Source organism: Panulirus ornatus, chromosome 66, assembly GCF_036320965.1.
Source record: "Panulirus ornatus isolate Po-2019 chromosome 66, ASM3632096v1, whole genome shotgun sequence".
NCBI lineage: Eukaryota > Metazoa > Arthropoda > Malacostraca > Decapoda > Palinuridae > Panulirus > Panulirus ornatus.
This window is the reverse complement of record NC_092289.1, coordinates 15,939,222-15,959,868: the sequence shown is the minus strand read 5'-3', so window position 1 is coordinate 15,959,868 and position 20,647 is coordinate 15,939,222. Positions and strand designations below refer to the sequence as shown.

The following is a 20,647-nucleotide window of genomic DNA, read 5'->3' as shown; positions in this document are numbered from 1 at the left end:
ACGAGGTAGCGTCAAGAGCAGATGACTGAGCCTTAGAAAAAAACATCCTCACTCTGCTCCTTCCCCTATTCCTGACTTTGGAAATTACTACAAGATGGAGGGAAGGCTTTCCAGCTCCCGTGTGTGTGTGTGTGTGTGTGTGTGTGTAAAACTTGGGGGGGGGGGGCTGTAAACCTCCATTTTGTTTCATTTTGTCACTTTCCAAAATAAGGAACAGAGGAAAGAGTTAAGCGAAGATCGCTCGCTCCTCGAAAGCTCACTCGTCTGCTTACTGACTGGAGCCTCCTCGCCGCGAGGCCTCGCGAAAATCTCTCTTGGCGCAAACCTCGGAGCCTCAGGGGGCTGTCGCAATGTAGTATTCCACGGGGCCTCGCCTATGCAAGCTCGGCTCTTTACATCCCATCTTGGAGAGAGAGCCCCGCCGCCGAGATGGGGGTGGGGCTCCTCAAATCCATTCTGACATGACGGGAGAACATACGTTTCTCAAAGGCGCCTTCTGCCGCAGTTAACCCTCGGGTTGAGGCGGGAGGGGAGTGAAGGAGGGTAGAGGATGGAGGTTCTGGGAGGCAGCAGCTGCTACTACTGCTGGTGGTGGTGGCAGTTTGTCAGGGCAGACGACCTTAAGTATTGGCCGTTGTGGGCGGGACGAACCGGTGGGAATTGTCTGCGTGTTTCCCTTTCGTTGTGAGGGGGGGTGGTAACCACAGGGGCCGTTTTGTGAGCTGCCTGCCACAGGGGTTGGGAAAAACAAGAGGAGGTCGAGGTTCGTGTGCTTACGCGCACGGAGGCCGGTGGAGGTCCAGGAGGTTGGGCCATGATAATCTGAGCAAGGCAAGGCTTGGTGGTGACATGGAACCAAAACCTGGTGTTTCTTCCCTCAGTGTCCCCTGTCAGCACCCATCTCCAGTCGTCATACCACAACGTACACAAAGCTTTTCAGTATCACAAGCCGTATTACGAGAGGCAGAGCCCTCCCTGCCGTTGGTCAAAGTTACGAAGCATCTCTGATGCGCGATATGATGATATCTTACAGCACATCTAAACTGTATTAGACGTGGCTTATAGCCTGGCTGCCTCGGATCACCGCTCCTACCCACCCGCAAGAACAAGGAGATGGTGTAGTCTCTGCCGTAGATGCTTCAGCCAGGCTTAAGCCACAGTGATGTGGTTGGGTGACGGAGTGCAGCCCCTGCTCACGCGAAGAACCGGCACTGTTATCACCAGCTGTACGATATCGCAACCTCCCTAAAACCTGCGCCTATCTGGTACATCAACTTCCTCCTGACGTACGAAGCAAGGAGAGTGGAAGTACCGAAATACCGAAAATTCACATCAGTGTGGGTTCCACTTTACACTTGCCATGGCTCTGGCTACGTATTCTCCACTCTGGTGTCCCAGTGAACGTCTGGGATATCGCACTGAAGGACGTGCTCGACATTACACATATAATCGTAACTCCTATTAGCATGAGGTTGTGGACGCCTGGCAGCAGCGGCAAGGTCTCGTAATTCACTTGACTTACATCAGCGTCAGGGAGCGGTATCTGATTACTACACGTCCCTGAGACCCCCTGAACACCATGATACCACCTCTGGGGTGGTACGACCCTTGGGGCACAAAGGTACGACTCTTGAGACACGATGGTACGACCCTCGAGACACGAAGGTACGACCCTTGGGGCACGATGGTACGACACTTGGGGCACGATGGTACGACCCTTGGGACACAAAGGTACGACCCTTGGGGTACGGAAGTATGACTCTAGGGGCACGAGGGTACGACCCTTGGGACACGTAGGTACGACCCTTGGGACACGAAGGTACGACCTTTGGGACAGAAAGTTACGACCCTTGAGACACGATGGTACGACCCTTGGGACACGATGGTACGACCCTTGAGACACGATGGTACGACCCTTGGGGCAGGAAGGAACGACCCTTGGGGCACGAGGGTACCACCCTTGGGGCACAAGGGTCCCACTCACTTTGAGCACGACGATACGGCCCTTAGGTATATACCCTGGACTTTAACCTGAATCTTCAGGATTCAAATCAAAGGCCTGGTCATCACTGGTCCGTAACGTGCGTGCACAAGGGCCGTACCGCCACCGCTCGTCTCGCTCCATCATGCAACAGGGGCCTAGGGGGTGCCGTGCCATCGCGTCGTGTTCAAGAGAATTAAGCTCGAGTCGCAGAACTCCCAATCCTTGGGCCTCCATGTTTCCCGTCCAACGCCAGTGTAATCCAAAGACATCACCTCACGGCTGTGTGCTTGTGTGGCCACAGGGGCTCCTACAGGAGGGTGTGAGACCATGTCCCTGTCTCCTCCCTCTCTCTCTCTCCTCACTCACCCAGACCAACCCCAGTGTGTGTGCTACTCAATATCTATAAACTCAGCCCTGAGTCATCAGATATCCGCTCCCCCACACTGCTAGCGACACCGTGCCATGTGTCATCCACACCCCGCCAACGCTGGCCCGCCCCCTTCGCATTACACTCTACACCCTCCGTCATCATCAACCGTGCTCATGGCCCCCATACACTCACTCCCGCCCCTCACGGTGATGGATCCGCTCAAATATTGCGACAGAAGCCACGGGGCCAATACTAATATCCTCCTCCTTCCCCCCAGGGAAATACAATGAAGTTAAATGATTTATGCGACAGGCTGCCAGGAACGTATTGCCGTCCCTACCCACCTACCCACACACACCACACACACCCACCCTTCTCGTGATGAGTCGAACTCAAAATATATAATAATGGAAGAAGAGAAGGTAATGTGAGGGTTGGGGGGGAGGGGAAGAAAAAAGTTTTCACGAGTTTTAATGCAATCTGAGTGTGTCAATCTGCAGCTGGATGTGTTAGGGCTGGTGAGCCGACTTTTCACACACGAGGAAAAATACAATTTTCCTGTGAGAGAATAAGAGGCAAAAAATGCAAATGTATAATATACGTCGGCTTTTTTTTATATATATAATATGATATATATATTCATATACATCACCAAGGTCTGGCTTACAGAGATGCCACTGCAACACGACTAGGATGTGAGAACAGGGCGTACAACCTGGATATACCGACGTGGTCACAAACAGGATATACCGACGTGGCCACTGACAGGATATACCAACGTGGCCACTAACAGGATATACTAACGTGGCCACAAACAGGATATACGAACGTGGCCACTAACAGGATACACCAACGTGGCCATTAACAGGATATACCAACGTGTCCACTAACAGGATATACTAACGTGGCCACTAACATATATCGACGTGGCCACTAACAGGATATACTAACGTGGCCACTAACAGGATATACCAACGTGGCCACTAACAGGATATACCAACGCGTCCACGTGGCCACTAAGATTAATGACGAATATCCTGGTATCCAAAAAAAAAAATAGGTAAAAAGCTCCCTAGATTTATACACTACATTCTTCGTATCTTCCAAAAAATATAGAGAAAAAATCCTAACAATACAGATTCTTCATAAGTTTGCTTGAAAATCGCTTTACATCCCTACTCCAAACCAAAAAATTCTGGGTCGTATTGATTGTATTGGTGAAGGCCAGAGAGTGTGTGTGTGTGTGTGTGTGTGGGAAGAGCTGGGGAGGCAGAACCCGCCGCTCACCATGAGCTGCGGGAGGTCCTCCCCCAGCAGGAGCACCCTCCTGTATCACCGGAGGGTGAAGACAGTGCTGTACCCTGGAACTGGCCAGGATGTACCGTCGGAAGGTGACGGTACTGTACCCTGGAACTGGCCAGGATGTACCGTCGGAAGGTGACGGTACTGTACCCTAGAACTGGCCAGGATGTACCGGTGGAAAGTGACGGTACTGTACCCTAGAACTGGCCAGGATGTACCGTCGGAAGGTGACGGTACTGTACCCTAGAACTGGCCAGGATGTACCGTCGGAAGGTGACGGTACTGTACCCTAGAACTGGCCAGAATGTACCGTCGGAAGGTGACGGTACTGTACCCTAGAACTGGCCAGAATGTACCGTCGGAAGGTGACGGTACTGTACCCTAGAACTGGCCAGGATGTACCAGCGGAAGGTGACGGTACTGTACCCTAGAACTGGCCAGGATGTACCGTCGGAAGGTGACGGTACTGTACCCTAGAACTGGCCAGGATGCACCGGTGGAAAGTGACGGTACTGTACCCTAGAACTGACCAGAATGTACCGTCGGAAGGTGACGGTACTGTACCCTAGAACTGGCCAGGATGTACCGTCGGAAGGTGACGGTACTGTACCCTAGAACTGGCCAGGATGTACCAGCGGAAGGTGACGGTACTGTACCCTAGAACTGGCCAGGATGTACCGCTGGAAGGTGACGGTACTGTACCCTAGAACTGGCCAGGATGCACCGTCGGAGGGTGATCCATCTGAATAAAACGACACACGACCCTGGGTAATAAGACGGTGATGGCCTGACCTCCTCTGACCTGACCCCCTCTCAGGGCCAAGTGGTACACACATCGTACGGAAGGCATTGAGTGATGGGCCTGAGCTCTGAACCTGATCCCTCAGGGGGTCGGGCGAAGAAGAAGCTATGCGGCTGCGTTACCATAAGTTCAAGCCCGCCTCAAACTTCGAAGAGGATTGTGGGGTATATATATATATATATAGTTCGGGGCTAAGGAATCAGGCCTGAGTCAGCCTTCTCTCACACTCCAGGAGACACAGAAGAGAGAGAGGGAGAAGAGGGGGAGCAGGAGGAGGAGGAAGAGGAGGAGGAGGGCGAAGTTAAGTAAATGAGGCTGGAAGGGAAGGAGGTGTGCGTGTGGGGAGGGAGCGGCGCGGCGGTGGCTCCAGCGTGGTGGGATTGAGCAGCGTTCGGGCGAGGGAGAGAGGTTTCGAGTCGGCGGCCGTGGATGATAAATGATCAGCCACACGCCCTGCACGGTGATGCTCCTGCTGCTGCCTTTTTAAGGCTACGTAAGACGTGTACGACACGCCCAGGACCACGGCGGAACGAGCCACCGATGGACAAGAAAAGGTCAAAACAAATACAATAAATGGCAAAAAAAAAGGGGGGCTAAACTGAGAGAGAGAGAGAGAGAGAGAGAGAGAGAGAGAGAGAGAGAGAGAGAGAGAGCGCAAAAACTTTCACAAGAAACTTCGAAAGGAGACCAGGCATTGCCGCCACCACCCGAGTTAACTTGGAATACCCAGACGCTCTAGTTGAACCACAAAATTACCGGAGTCGGGCAACTATCTGAAGTCTCTCTCTCTCCCCTGGCCAGATGTGGCGGCAACTTGTGGGTGACCGGAAATGATGCTGGTTGTTACTGTAGTGGTGACGGCGAGTGAGGGAGGTGGTGGTTGTTACTGTAGTGGTGACGGTGGTGAGCGAGGGAGGTGGTGGTTGTTACTGTAGTGGTGACAGTGGTGAGCGAGGGAGGTGGTGGTTGTTATTGTAGTGGTGACGGTAGAGTGAGGGAGGTGTAGGTTGTTACTGTAGTGGTGACGGTGGTGAGTGAGGGAAGTGTAGGTTGTTATTGTAGTGGTGACGGTAGTGAGTGAGGGAGGTGGTGGTTGTTACTGTAGTGGTGACGGTAGTGAGTGAGGGAGGTGGTGGTTGTTATTGTAGTGGTGACGGTAGAGTGAGGGAGGTGTAGGTTGTTACTGTAGTGGTGACGGCAGGGAGTGAGGGAGGTGGTGGTAGTTACTGTAGTGGTGACGGTGGTGAGTGAGGGAAGTGTAGGTTGTTATTGTAGTGGTGACGGTGGTGAGTGAGGGAGGTGGTGGTTGTTACTGTAGTGGTGACGGTAGTGAGTGAGGGAGGTGGTGGTTGTTATTGTAGTGGTGACGGTAGAGTGAGGGAGGTGTAGGTTGTTACTGTAGTGGTGACGGCAGGGAGTGAGGGAGGTGGTGGTAGTTACTGTAGTGGTGACGGTGGTGAGTGAGGGAGGAGGTGGTGGTTGTTATTGTAGTGGTGACGGAGGTGGTGATTGTTACTGTAGTGGTGACGGTAGTGAGTGAGGGAGGTGGTGGTTGTTACTGTAGTGGTGACGGTGGTGAGTGAGGGAGGTGGTGGTTGTTACTGTAGTGGTGACGGTAGTGAGTGAGGGAGGTGGTGGTTGTAACTGTAGTGGTGACGGTGGTGAGGGAGGGAGGTGGTGGTTGTTCCTGTAGTGGTCACGGCAGGGAGCGAGGGAGGTGGTGGTTGTTACTGTAGTGGTGACGGTAGTGAGTGAGAGGTGGTGGTTGTTACTGTAGTGGTGACGATAGGGAGTGAGGGAGGTGGTGGTTGTTACTGTAGTGGTGACGGTAGGGAGTAAGAGAGATGGTGGTTGTTACTATAGTGGTGACGGTAGGGAGTTTGTGGTTGTTATTATGGTGGTGACGGTAGGGAGTTTGTGGTTGTTATTGTAGTGGTGACGGCAGGGAGTTAGGGGAGATGGTGGTTGTTATTGTAGTGGTGACAGTAAGGAGAGGTATTTTGTGGTTGTTATTGTAATGGTGACGGCAGGGAATGAGGGAGATGGTGGTTGTTATTGAAGTGGAGTTAGCAGGAAGTGAGGGAGGTGGTGGTAGTTGTGGTGACGGCAGGGAGTGTGGAAGGTGGTGGTTGTTATTGTTGTGGTGACGGCAGGATATGAGGAAGATGGTGGTTGTTATTGCAATGGTGACGGCAGTGTGAGGAAGGTTGTTGTTATTGTACTGGTGACAGCATGGAGTGAGGAAGATGGGGTTGTTATTGTAGTGGTGACGGCAGAGCGAGGAAGATTTTTATTACAGTGGTGACAGCAGGGAGTGAGGAAGATGGTGATTGTTAGTGTAGTGGTGAGGGCAGAGTGTGAGGAAGGTTGTTGTTCTTGTAGTGGTGACAGCAGGGAGTACGGAAGGTGGTTGGTGTTACTGTAGTGGTGTAGACAGGGAGTGAGGGAGGTGGTGGCAGTTGTTGTGGTGACGGCGGGGAGTAAGGAAGGTGGTGGTTGCTATTGTAGTGGTGAAAACAGGGAGTGAAGGAGGTGGTGGTTGTTACTGTAGTGGTGACTGAAGGTGCTGGTTGTTACTGTGGTGGTGACGGTAGGGAAAGGGACGTGGTGGCTGTTACTGTAGTGGTGACGGCAGGGAGTGAGGGAGGAGCGGGTGGACATGGCCACCACTGCATGACAAACCCCTCCAATTCCTAAGTGGAAAGGGAACCCCATCTTCACTCTACCCCTGACACAATGTTAGTTTCATCCTCTGGTTCCGCTGGACGGGCGGTGGACTGGGCGTCTCTCGTGCCACGGGGTGGGGCCCTTCGCTGCCTGGGGGTAAGTCAGGTAGGTGGAGGGGGCGATGGGGCAGACACAAGAGGGGTTGGTGGGTTGTGTGGGGTGGGGATAGGACTCAACTGCCCCCTACTTCATCTTGACTTCACCGTGGCGGGACTGTAACTCAAAAGACACGAGAGTCTGCAGCCAGGAACTCCGGCTGTATCGCGCGCGTGGAACAAGTTTTATGAAGGGAGGGAAACTTTTTACGCTTTATGAAATGGTGGGTGGATGGATGGGTGAGGGTGGGAAAGGGGGTGGGGAGGACCTAAAAATAGTCGAGGGAGGTCAGAGTTTTCGCAAGTGTTCCGCAGACACTCCGACGGTCGGCAAAGGCCGCGCTGCTGTACGAGAAGGTGTCTCCTCCCCAGCAGCGTTTAAGTGCCCCGCTGGATCCCACAGCGCCCTTATGGCTCGCCGAAGTTTAGACTCTCCGTCTTTAATAAAAAGTCCGGCGGTGTGTGTCGTCGTCAGCAACAACAAAACCCCCTTCTCTTAAGTCTTCCCCTCCCCTCCCCCCTTTCCATTTTCTGTAACAGCTAAAGACAAAACTTTTACACCAACTCGCCCAAAAACCTACGGACAACTTTGAGCACGACACACAAACAATTTACAAATGGCTTGAGACGAGTTCGCCGTTGAGTTCAGGCGAAGCTCGAGTCTGAGTCTGCCGTTGCCTCGGACTTGCCCCGACACCAGTCCTACAGCTTCAGGCTCAGCTTGAGAATAAGTCCACTGTTGGGTCAGGCTTAGCTTGAGATGAATCCAGTGCTGGATCAGATTTAGCTTGTGACGATTCCAGTGGTGGCTCAGGCTTAGCTTGAGACGAGTCCACTGGTGGCTCAGGCTTAGCTTGAGACGAATTCACTGGTGGTTCAGGCTTAGCTTGAGACGAATCCACTGGTGGCTCCAGTTTAGCATGAGACGAATTCACTGGTGGCTCAAGTTTAGCATGAGACGAATTCACTGGTGGCTCAGGCTTAGCTTGAGACGAATTCACTGGTGGTTCAGGCTTAGCTTGAGACGAGTCCACTGGTGGCTCAGGCTTAGCTTGAGACGAATTCACTGGTGGTTCAGGTTTAGCTTGAGACGAGTCCACTGGTGGCTCAGGCTTAGCTTGAGACGAATTCACTGGTGGTAGAGGCTTAGCTTGAGACGAAGTCTGATAATCTGTCTTTCACTGCCACAGAGAAGTGGCTAATTTACTTAAGATGTAGGGGATGAGGGAGACTGGGATGGTCGGTGGTGAGGAATCTTGGGATTGGTGGGGGTAAGGCAGCTTGGGATGGCTGACGGTGAGGGAGCTTGGGATAGTTGGGTTGAGGGAGCTTGGGAGGGAAAGGGGCGAAGGAATGGGATGGCTGACGGTGAGGGAGCTTGGCGACGGTAGAGAGGAAGCAGGTGCAGGTTCCAAGGTATCGCAACAAAGATGGAGGAAAGAGCATATTATAAGGATCCCTAGAATTCCAGCTTAGGGAGGCTCTGCTTTAACCCGCGTTCAATGCCCACCCCCAACCTCCACATTAGTCATAGCTACACACACACACACACACTAATTCCCCCCAAACCACCACATTCATCGTATGGTAACGTATGATTATTCCACCCCCCCCCCCCTAGCCACTACACTCATCCTAAGTTTCACCAGTGGTTCCCTCAACCAACCCCATTCATCAAATCCCCCCCCCAACCCCCAGCCACTCCATTCATCATATGCTACCCAGTGTGATTCTCTCCAACCACCACATTAATAACTGTTACACAGTGATTTGGCCCCCCCCCCCCCCACAACCACTACATTCATGATGTCCTCTAGAGTGATTTTCCCCTGCCACTACATTGACCATACACTCACCGGTGACTCCTCTTCTCCCCCCCCCCAGCAACAATATTCCTCCTAACCACTACTTTGATCACATACTCACCAGTGATTCCCTCCTCCTCCCTACCCCGACCCAAACACCAACATTTATAATATGCTCACAAGTAATTCTCCAGCCACCCAAACACCAACATTTATAATATGCTCACAAGTAATTCTCCAGCCACCATATTCATCGTATAATCAAATTCCCTACGTAACCATTTATATCATGTTTACGATGATTCCCCCCCCCCCCCCCCCAGGGAAACGCAATCATCATATGCTGTCTAATTTATTCCCCTAGGACCACATTCATCATATGCTGACCAATGACTGCTCCCAACAACCAGTCATCACATGCTGATCAATAACTCTTCCTAACAACCACAGTCATCATATGCTGACCAAAGTTTTCCCCAACAACCATATTCATGGTAAGCTGACCGTTAACATCGCCCCTACGACCATATTCATCATATGCTGACGAACGATTCCTCCTAGCAACCACTTTCATCGTATGCTGACGAACGATTCCCCTAGCAACCACTTTCATCATATGCTGACGAACGATTCCTCCTAGCAACCACTTTCATCGTATGCTGACGAACGATTCCCCTAGCAACCACTTTCATCATATGCTGACGAACGATTCCCCCTAGCAACCACTTTCATCATATGCTGACGAACGATTCCTCCTAGCAACCACTTTCATCATATGCTGACGAACGATTCCCCTAGCAACCACTTTCATCATATGCTGACGAACGATTCCCCCAAACAACTTCATTTGTCATATGCTGACCAATGATTCCCCTAACAACTATATGTATCATAAGCTGACCGAAGATTCTCTCAGCATCAACACTCATCATATGCTGACCAATCATCCCCCCACAACATCGGCAATTCATCATATCCTGAACAATTATTCCTCCACCAATCATTCCCAACACCAGCCACATTCATCATGCGCTGACCAATTATTCCTCCACCAATCATTTCAAACACCAGCCACATTCATCATGCGCTGACCAATTATTCCTCCACCAATCATTCCCAACACCAGCCACAATTCATCATGCGCTGACCAATTAATGATTCCTCCACCAATTACATTTACCACATAATTCCCTCAGGAGTAACATTCATCGCAGGCTGCTCACTGATCCCAATGCAATCACATTCCTCACATGTTGACCAATGATTCCACTCCCCCCCCCCTAACAGTGTCCACATTTATGCTATGTTGACCAATGATTCCCCTCCTCCCCCAACAGTGTCCACATTTATGCTATGTTGACCAATGATTCCCCCCCCCTAACAGTGTCCACATTTATGCTATGTTGACCAATGATTCCCCCCCCCTAACAGTGTCCACATTTATGCTATGTTGACCAATGATTCCCCTCCCCCCCTAACAGTGTCCACATTTATGCTATGTTGACCAATGATTCCCCTCCCCCCCCAAGTACCCACATTTATGCTATGTTGACCAATGATTCCCCTCCCCCCGAATAGTGTCCACTTTTATGCTATGTTGACCAATGATCCCCCCCCCAAGTATCCACATTATGCTATGTTGACCAATGATTCCCCCCCCCTAACATTGTCCACATTTATGCTATGTTGACCAATGATTCCCCTCCCCCCTACAGTGTCCACATTTATGCTATGTTGGCCAATGATTCCCCTCCCCCCCTAACAGTGTCCACATTTATGCTATGTTGACCAATGATTCCACTCCCCCCCCCCTAACAGTGTCCACATTTATGCTATGTTGGCCAATGATTCCCCTCCCCCCCTACAGTGTCCACATTTATGCTATGTTGGCCAATGATTCCCCTCCCCCCCCTAACAGTGTCCACATTTATGCTATGTTGACCAATGATTCCCCTTCCCCCCCCTAACAGTGTCCACATTTATGCTATGTTGACCAATGATTCCCCTCCCCCCCCCTAACAGTGTCCACATTTATGCTATGTTGACCAATGATTCCCCTTCCCCCCTAACAGTGTCCACATTTATGCTATGTTGACCAATGATTCCCCCCCGCCCTCCAACAATCACATTCAACACGAGATGAACACTAGCTGCATGATATGTTTTTTAGCAACTCATATACATCCACGTTTCCTGACAGTTTATATTTTTCCGTACGACACAATGCACTTTTGACAGCAATATTTCTTCTTCTTTTTTTCACAAATTGACACAAATATCAATACCGGCGTGACAGCTGCAGGGAACACCGGGCTATCGCTCCGCTATTAAATATTGATATGAAAATATCCGACAATATTCCAATATTCGCAGGACACCTCGGCCACTCTGTACTGACTGGAATATGTATTGAAGTTATTCCATATATTTTTGCTAACAAAATCTCTTCCTTTTTCTTAACACGTAGGAACGGAATAGTCACCATCACACAGAGGGCACAGTAATAACACAAAATAATTACCGGGAATACGACACACGGAAAACAAAAATAATCTGCAATAGACAGAGCAGCAGGCGCTTGTATGATATTCTACAAATATCAAAAAAAAAAAAAAAAAAAATCAAAGCACCCGGTACGGGGAAGACCTCGGTATGAACAAGACATTCTACATTGCGAACATACATCACAAGACATTCTACATTGTGAACATATCACCCAACAATCTACATTGCGAACATACATCACAAGACATTCTACACTGCGAACATATCACCCAACAATCTACATTGCGAACATACATCACAAGACATTCTAACTACGGGATCGCTTCTCCTGGCTGGACAATATACCCTTTGGGCCGCCAATTCTCGTCAGGGCACTCATAACCATGTTATCAATTTAGAAGTAAATGTCCGTGAATGTGAAAAGCCTACGCATAATCATAACAGTCCGGCAATAAAAGTTTGTGAAAACAAGCGGCAAGATTTCACATTAGATCGTACACGCAATTCTGCAGTCACAATGTAGCATAATAGACGCAATTACGACTGACACACCAAGTAAACGAAAACAGTGATGAGCCCAGAAAATGCAATCAAATTTCATTCTTACCTGAACAATAGGGCACTTCGCTCAGGCGGTGATAAAAGAAACATTCCAGAATATGAAGCTAAGTGCAGACCGTAAGCCCGTGTTGAGAGAAGAGAGAGAGAGAGAGAGAGAGAGAGAGAGAGAGAGAGAGAGAGAGAGAGAGAGAGAGAGAGAGAGAGAGAGAGGTTCTTTTAAACACCGAGTATTCTATTGCTCAGTGGTTCGTTACACTTTATCCGACGTAAAATTCATGAAACATCTGAAGCGTTCTTCCCATCCGAAGCCATTTCCCCCATTGACTAATGTGGTACCCGAAGTTGTATTATACAGCCGATACGACAGAGTCTGCAAAATCTCTTCTTACCCTGCATCAAATTAAAAGAATATATATATATATATATATATATATATATATATATATATATATATATATATATATATATATATGGAAAGATGGAGTGAAAAAGATTTTGTGTGATCGGGGCCTGAACATGCAGGAGGGTGAAAGGAGGGCAAGGAATAGAGTGAATTGGAGCGATGTGGTATACAGGGGTTGACGTGCTGTCAGTGGATTGAATCAGGGCATGTGAAGCGTCTGGGGTAAACCATGGAAAGCTGTGTAGGTATGTATATTTGCGTGTGTGGACGTGTGTATGTACGTGTGTATGGGGGTTGGGCCATTTCTTTCGTCTGTTTCCTCGCGCTACCTCGCAAACGCGGGAGACAGCGACAAAGTATAAAAAAAAAAAAAAAAAAAAAAAAAAAAAAAATATATATATATATTCTCTTTCAAGAAATTACGGCAAAATACCCCTAGCCTTCTTCGCAAGCACTCCCACATACAAGCACAGGAAACAATGTATCAACGATTGATACTTCGGTAAACTTCAGAAGCTGATGATCAACAGACTATGCTGGTTATTTCCTTAAGATCTTCTACTTTCTTAGAAATACTTTATCTTGAACTTGTCTACAGTACTCCTCATTATATATGGAGCGGATATCAACCATTTTAACTGATTTTTTTTCTTAAGTTCCTCAACTAATGCATTTTCTCATATCGGAAACATATTCAGGAATGATTGTAAGAACAGTTAATTGAAACACCACGAGAAATTTAAGAGTCCTGAAGATAGAGAGAGCCAACGTTTGAGTTACTAAAGTCCCTGGACTTCGCAGAAGACGTCATTCCTGTCAGAAACCTGAAAGCATATAAAACTAGTTCATGTATCTAAAGATAATATTATCTCCCTCTTACATATACCTATAACGTTAATATATCTGTGAGTTTTAATCACCACTACAGACAAGTGTTAGCAATGTCGTAATAGCATGCATCACTTATGCTATCAGTCTGCTTTGTTAGGAAACTGAATCAGATCCACCGTTCCTTGGTTAACAAGTCTGCTTGCCTCTTTAATAGGAGTATAAACACTGAGCAAGAACGGACTGACTATCACAGAACACAGTTCCATGAATACAGCCACTTACATTGCGAATTCCAGGCAAGCCGACTGGCAAGCATTTTGGTAAATATATGAACGGGTGTACCGCAATGTTAACTTCCCGTTGACTATAGAGACCCTTGATTTTATCGACCTTATATAAGAAGGACTATCGAACTCGCTGGACCCCATTTACAATTGATTAAATCAAGAATGTCAGCTTACACTGAGGTCATACATGTATCTCAAAGCTATCAACACTTAATGGTCGCTATGATATTCCACAGCTTGCACGTACTACAAAAAAATTTATTCTACATTGTGGAAACGAGCACATCCTTGCTATTAACGGCTCAATATACGCTGGCTGGCGAGTTATCTACGACTTTCAAAAGTATACCACAACATTACGCAAATCCCTGAACTAAGTACGAGAATATCAAAATGAGATTTTACAACCATCTTGTTTGATTCTACAATGAATGTTAATGAATCATCCACAAGGCTAGAGATTCAGCCCGGATCAGTTGTTTGAATACTAATATATGAACTACTTTTATCATTTTGAAAAAAAAAAGAGAATTTATCAAACAACCATACTGATAGTTTTATGAAGAGCAAACTTTTGGTGTATTTCTCATTTCATTCAAACACACCTGCAACCTCCCACAAACCATTCAAAGAAAGCTGACAACCTGTACATAACATATTCATGATCTTAAACTATGAGGACTTTGTTAGGATCAAGTCCATTAGCACTACCCCAGTATCCCTAAAGCCAAGTGGAGGGGCAAGTACTAGCAGACCTGCACGGGAGTCGGTATTGATTTGCTACAAGACCAGAAATCTAGGGAATACGGGTTTCATGTTTCGTTAGTAGCGCTGTATTCAATATGTTTTGATGCATTTGGGCTTTTAATAGTCATATTCTATCCCAGCTGCTTCATCTGCACTCAGCATTGTCCGAAAGTGTACCGTGTCGAATGACCTAATACGTAAGATACTAATATAAATCATTCGTGATTAAGGACTCATCACGAGAGCACCAGTTGATAATACGCTCCCAGTCCTCCAAAATGGAGTCCACAAATCACACTTTACGACAGTCGTTGACTGGCCATGCTCTCATGCCATCATGACTTACTTCATCTAAACCAAGGCTCCACCTCTTGCCATAAGTTTGAGTATACTTTACTTACCTTAAAGAGCGTGGAAGTGAGATGCGAGTGAATGTAGTCTCAGACGCGACGAGTAACGTGTGCTCAGTGTTCTGGCCTGGTCGGCGGGCCAGTGAGTGGAGTTATCCTACTCCACTGTCAGGTTAGGTCCCCCATGCGCACTCTCATCCCTCTACCCCTCGCACATCACCGAAGGATTTCCTCGTTCTTCTAATTATCAATTTACAAAACCTTTATTGTCGTTCCCCTACTAAGAGCCAAAAATACGAGTTGCATTTTAAAAACGCCTCTGACGTCCTTCAAACATGTCTAACCAACATCTTCCTCGTAAAACGGCCGGATTTTTATCACTCATCGATGGTTTAACATTATGAAAAGAGACGAGCGCCAGGGAAGTATCTAGTTCTCAGGGGAAGCAGAGCGCCGGCGCTGAACACACAAAAACAAAAGCTCCCGTTGACCCAGCAGACAGCAATTGTTGCCAGGGAAAAGCCCGTAACTTGGAGCTGAGGAACTACGGGTGTCCGTGTAACAGGGTGAGAGGAGGACTGTGGAAGAAGGTGAGAGCTGAAGCTCGTCTAGTCATGGGATGGAGCTGTGGCAGCCACAACCGCACGATCGATGTGCAACGGGGGGGAACATCGCCCACGCGGGCAGAGGACGTACTACGGGGCAGCTGTAGCTGTAGGCTTGGCAGTAGAGCGAGCGTGTGGATCATGGTGAATAGGCTCGATGTGGGAGAACAGCCTATGGATCATGAATACAAAATATGCTTCAGAAGAGGCTATGCATTATGAAGAGCATGCTATAGTGTGGGTGAGGGTGTGGCTATGTGGGGTAGGAAAGACTGTGAGGTGAAGTGTTGACATATAGGATAAACTAGGTTGTGGGAGTAGAGGGTGTGGATCATGAAAGACATACAGGCGGTGGGATTAGGATTGGGGGGGGGGGGGAAGGATACTAACTTTGCTATGGGAAGGTCAGGACGGGGGTGAATGAGAAGAATAAGCTGCGAGAGGGGATGGAGAGGTCTGGCTAGGCTATGGTGAGGACGAGGCTAAAGGCAAAGGATGGGAGAGGGAAGATAAACTAAGCCATGCCAAAGGTGCCGTCTTTCTACTTATAATAGTATACCAACATCATCTGTGGTACAATTACCTATCTTCAGAGCTCTCTGTCAAGAACAGAAGAGTTGAAAGATAATCATTAACCGCCTCAAGGAGTCTTGCGAACGACGCTGGAAGTTAACGAGCGCTTCATATCCTGCCTCAAGGTACTCTTCCATTAACGACTAATGGTTAGTGACGGTTATTATCCTACACAGAGCGTCATATTTACGACACTAGGAGCATTACTCACTCCCAAGGGTGTCTAGAGAGATAGATATTCGTGACGATCCGTGGTATTCTTATCCTGAGCTGTATCAGCGGCACTAAAATCGTTATTTAACAGCTACGGTCTCAACCACTAACTTCGGCGCATTATATTACCCTGGAGGTCTGCCAGCAGCTAGTGTCAGCTTCAGTAATTAGTGTCAGTTAATTAGCTGGATGTATTTCCATCGACCGTGGATCGTGTCCGAAGACTGAGGCGAAGCTGGAGAATTTTTACAGTTAAAAGCCGTGAAGTAAAATCTTTTTGTTTTAGGTCAATTCCATTGCAGATATGTCATTGCCAAAGGGGTCTATCTGCGATAGCGTTTTTTCTTTTTATATGAGAGGTGAAAATGGAAGGTACTGACGCAATGTTATACGCCACCAGCCATAGCGACTGAGGCCTAAGGTCGCTAGCTGAGTATAAAGTTACTGTAATAAACGCAATTTCACACTAAAAGTACTTTACCAAAATTAAACTATACAATATGAATTAAGTAACAAGGGAAATTTATGCCTGCAAATCTATGGAACAAAATCAATTTAACGTTACATCTATTCCAAGTGTGGTTAATTGAATTTGGTAAGTGAAGGTGGGTTTGATTTTGGAACGGATATAAAACTACTCCCAACACCAATGTAAGTACCAAACGCACTGCTTCCCACACTCGATACTGCTGACGATGTATGTCCTCTAACACTTCCTTGATGGACGACAACAGTTGGGAGTTACTTAAAGATAAGCAAAATGTGGACAAGAACAATTTGCGTGGAATATGGATGGGCAGTCTAGGAAATGGTTCCTGAATGAAGATCAGAAAGGGGGAAATGAGGGAAAAATGATAAAAACAGACACAAGATAATCCCGAAAGACATCAGCGCAATCTTATAGATTGCTTTTTTGTGTGTGTGGTTGAAACGACACCCATATAACTAACGGCGGAAAACGTACGGCTGCATCATGAAGGTGGTAAAAGAGGAGTGAAGAGCTGGGGAGCATCAAGATAACATGTACCTATCTTGTTGATTATCTGATTCTGAATCAACTGAGAACAAGATCGTCAATACGTGGACTACTGTATAGTATACGTCATCTTCAAATTCAAATCAATACGTCGAAATGATCTTATCCATGAAGTGTGAGCAATGAACAGAGAATATATACCACGATATGAGTACCTAGCTGCTCCAGCATTTCAAGCAGGATTTCCTAGGGTAATATTTTCTTTAACACTTCACTCAGCTTAGCAAGATGAGGCCCTAATCGAGGCCATATCATTAATGCTTTATATATATATACTCTAGCCTTAACCAAATACCCATTTTATTGACCAACCCCAAGGGTTGGGTGAACAGCTGGTTTGGCTGTGGACCGATTGTCACAACCAGGATTCGAACCTAAGCGCTCGATCCTAGGCGGCTCGTGAATTTGATCCTGGTCGTTTCTACCCGCTACACCACTGGGGTCCATGGTTACATGTTCATTCATTTAACTCCAATACTAGTACTCTACTAAGCGCCTAATTATAACTGGTTTGTTTGCTTCGCTTTATTAGAGAAAAAAAAAGTCTAATGACTTAGACTACAGAGGTCAGTGTATCTTGGAGTTTGCAACGTGAATAATCACATCGACTCATGTAGCGTCTCGAATATGGTTTAACTATCAGCAAATGTGTTCATACATATATATTACATACGAAGACACAACTCCACAACTAGTAAACTGCCCCAGAAATTACCATGATCGTTAGCCCATAACCATGAATTGTCATTTTTCTCTCAATTCTACTCAGTACCGTGAACAGTGACTTTGTTATAAGGTACTTATTGTTACTTATTGTCTATTCATGACACTTCCCCGAGAAGACTAATTCGACTTCTCAGTAAATAAATTAAAAAAAACCCTAAATCCAAACACTTTACAGCAGCCCACGCAACACATTTCACTTCCCCATCGACGATAATGACAATACCGCGAACAACTATGATTTCTCGTAAGACCAATGTTCATTGAAACTTTTTTTCCTGCTTTACGGCCATAAGTACTTCTCTCATCACGTCTTGCCCATTTCACTACATACTCTTTCCTCAATGTCCGTAGTGCCATGAGAATTTTTTTTCTAACATTCAAGACCGTTGGATGAACTTGATAAGGTTTATTTAAATGAATAAATCAAGTTTAATAAATGCATACAAGTAAAAGCGTTAGGGAGGTAGCACTAGGAACACATGAAGAAAAGCCGCATCCGCTCACATCCATTCTCTAGCTGTTATGTGTCATACACTGAAACCACAGCTCCCTGTCCACAAACTGGCCCCACACACTTTTCTATGGTTTACCCCGGACGCTTCACATACCCTGGTTAAGTCCAGTGGCAACACATCGACCCTTGCATACCACAAGGTTCCAATTCACTTTAATCCGTGCACGCCTTTCACTCTCCTGCATGTTCAGATCCACGTCGGTTAAAAAATTCACCCATTTCACCCTTCCAGCCCCAAATTGGCCTCCCTTTTCCCCTCCACTTCTGACATATATCATCTTTGTCAACCTTTTCTCACCACATGACCGTGCCATTTCAGCACATCCTCTTTAGGTCCGTACGGGATGACACAGCGAGTGAAAAGTCAGTTTAGCGAGGCTTTATCACCGAGAGTACAATCTCACCAAACAACTTTTCATTACCGCGAGTCCATCATTTCCCTGCAACTGTAAGTAGCGCAACCTTGGAGCTGCAGGAGTTCCTGGAAAAAGATCCCAAGCTCAACAGCCCTATATAGATGCTGGCACGTGACGGGATTCCCCACTTTTAGTCCCGTGTACAATCACTTACAACCACGACATGAACGATAACGATGTCACACGGAGCTCTGACAAGTCCCGTCAGTGAACAAAGAAGTATTTACGTGACCACTACATGCAAAATATTAGCGATCAGCGATGGAGGACTCGGAATTTAACTGAACATCACTGTTTGCTTTGTGGCATACTACTCGACCGTTCCCCTACATCGATACAACGTACATCAACGTTTTCATAATACAAGAAAGGTCATGTTGTTCCTTACCTTGGGATCAGGTCAAATACAACACAGGCGTTGTAGCTTGCCCAGCTTGGTGTCCCCGTGGGTTTTCACAGAAAAAAATAAAAATGGTCACTTTCATACCTCGTGCTCCGCTTGTTTAGTTCCAGTAATGTTGCCAGAGCTCTTCAGTGATCATAAACTTCGTCTAAAAAGTCTATTCCGTTTTAATAATATTTGTCGTATTTTGCATTATATTAATACTCATTTGTCTTTGCGTTTATTTTACAAGATATTTTCCTCCCCTCATGAACTAAAATTTGATGTATTTTGAGGTAGGAAAAATGCGATTGCCAGCATGGATCAGAACTTGTGCCGTGAAGTCTTCCCTCCCACCTCAAAATACATCAAATTTGATTACTTCATTCAGAATTCCGTTAATAAATATGAGCAAGATCAGTCTATTATTAAGCTACTTTACGTGTCGGTAAAACTACATTGCAGAGTAATAGGTACTTTAAAAAAAAAATCCAATTTAACATGACTCGTTAAATTTTTTTTTCTAAAGGCATGCATGATTTCGGCAGGGTTAGTGCGACTGAAAAAAAAATCACTGAAAATGTAAATGAAATAGACGTTATGATAAGCGGTGACTGGGGTGTCCTGTTCAGTACAAGACCGAGATTTGGGTTAAGCTATTTGAGATGGGGCTTTGACATCATGGCTCGGGCACATCAACTGGGGAAGTTCTGCGGGTAATGTCACACCTTTGGCATTAATTTCTTTTAAGGCAAACAGTTATGATGAACGTATGTGGTTGCAACAGGCGATACAGTAGTCAGCACAATTATTGAGACTAGTAATGGCGATTTCAGATAGCCTTTAAATCATCGTTAATTCTTAACGTAACATTAAATATAATCTTGTTAGCGTGTATTTTTTTTTTTTTGCCAATAACCAATATCTAAAAAAAATGGACCTTTAATTTTACCCCACTATTATACGCCTACTCAGTTGATCAACATACGCAAAAGCCCTGATGCCAGGAGGTAAAATTCTTACCTAGATCTAATTTTACGCTTTGATATGCAAGCCAATGTATTTCATTCTCCCATCAATACAAAGATCATACAATCGTATGATAATAAACCTTTATCTTGCGTCTACAAAACTGTTGTAAGATACCACATAATCAAGTGCGTATTGATTAGTTCGTTCTAAATTGTCATCATTTTCAGATGCAGCACCGTTCCAAATTATGTACATCAAGTGCATTACAACATTTGCATTTAAATCATTTTTGTATTGTTGAGCCAAGTGAAATATTTAAATCAATACCCGGTAGTGTTGGACCAAAATGTTATGATAATTTTGGTATAATGTGAACTTTACTTATACTGCTATTCATTGGCTATATTTGTCAAGATATTAGGTTGCACTAACCTCAGCAGC

The 20,647-nt window shown here is 46.5% G+C and overlaps 1 protein-coding gene across 2 annotated transcripts in view; it reads right to left on the bottom strand.

Annotated features, from left to right (window-relative positions):
* Nucleotides 1–19,377, bottom strand: part of LOC139746951 (phospholipase A2-like) — a 50,196-nt gene extending 30,819 nt beyond the window's left edge. Inside the window, exon 1 of one of the 2 annotated variants that reach the window (XM_071658646.1) lies at nt 19,241–19,377. The gene's annotated coding sequence lies outside the window, so the exon portion shown is untranslated. Of the gene's footprint in view, nt 1–14,820; nt 14,981–19,240 lie in introns of those variants that run through there. The other variant, XM_071658645.1, reaches the window with a different exon arrangement.
* Between the last annotated feature and the right edge of the window lie 1,270 nt (nt 19,378–20,647).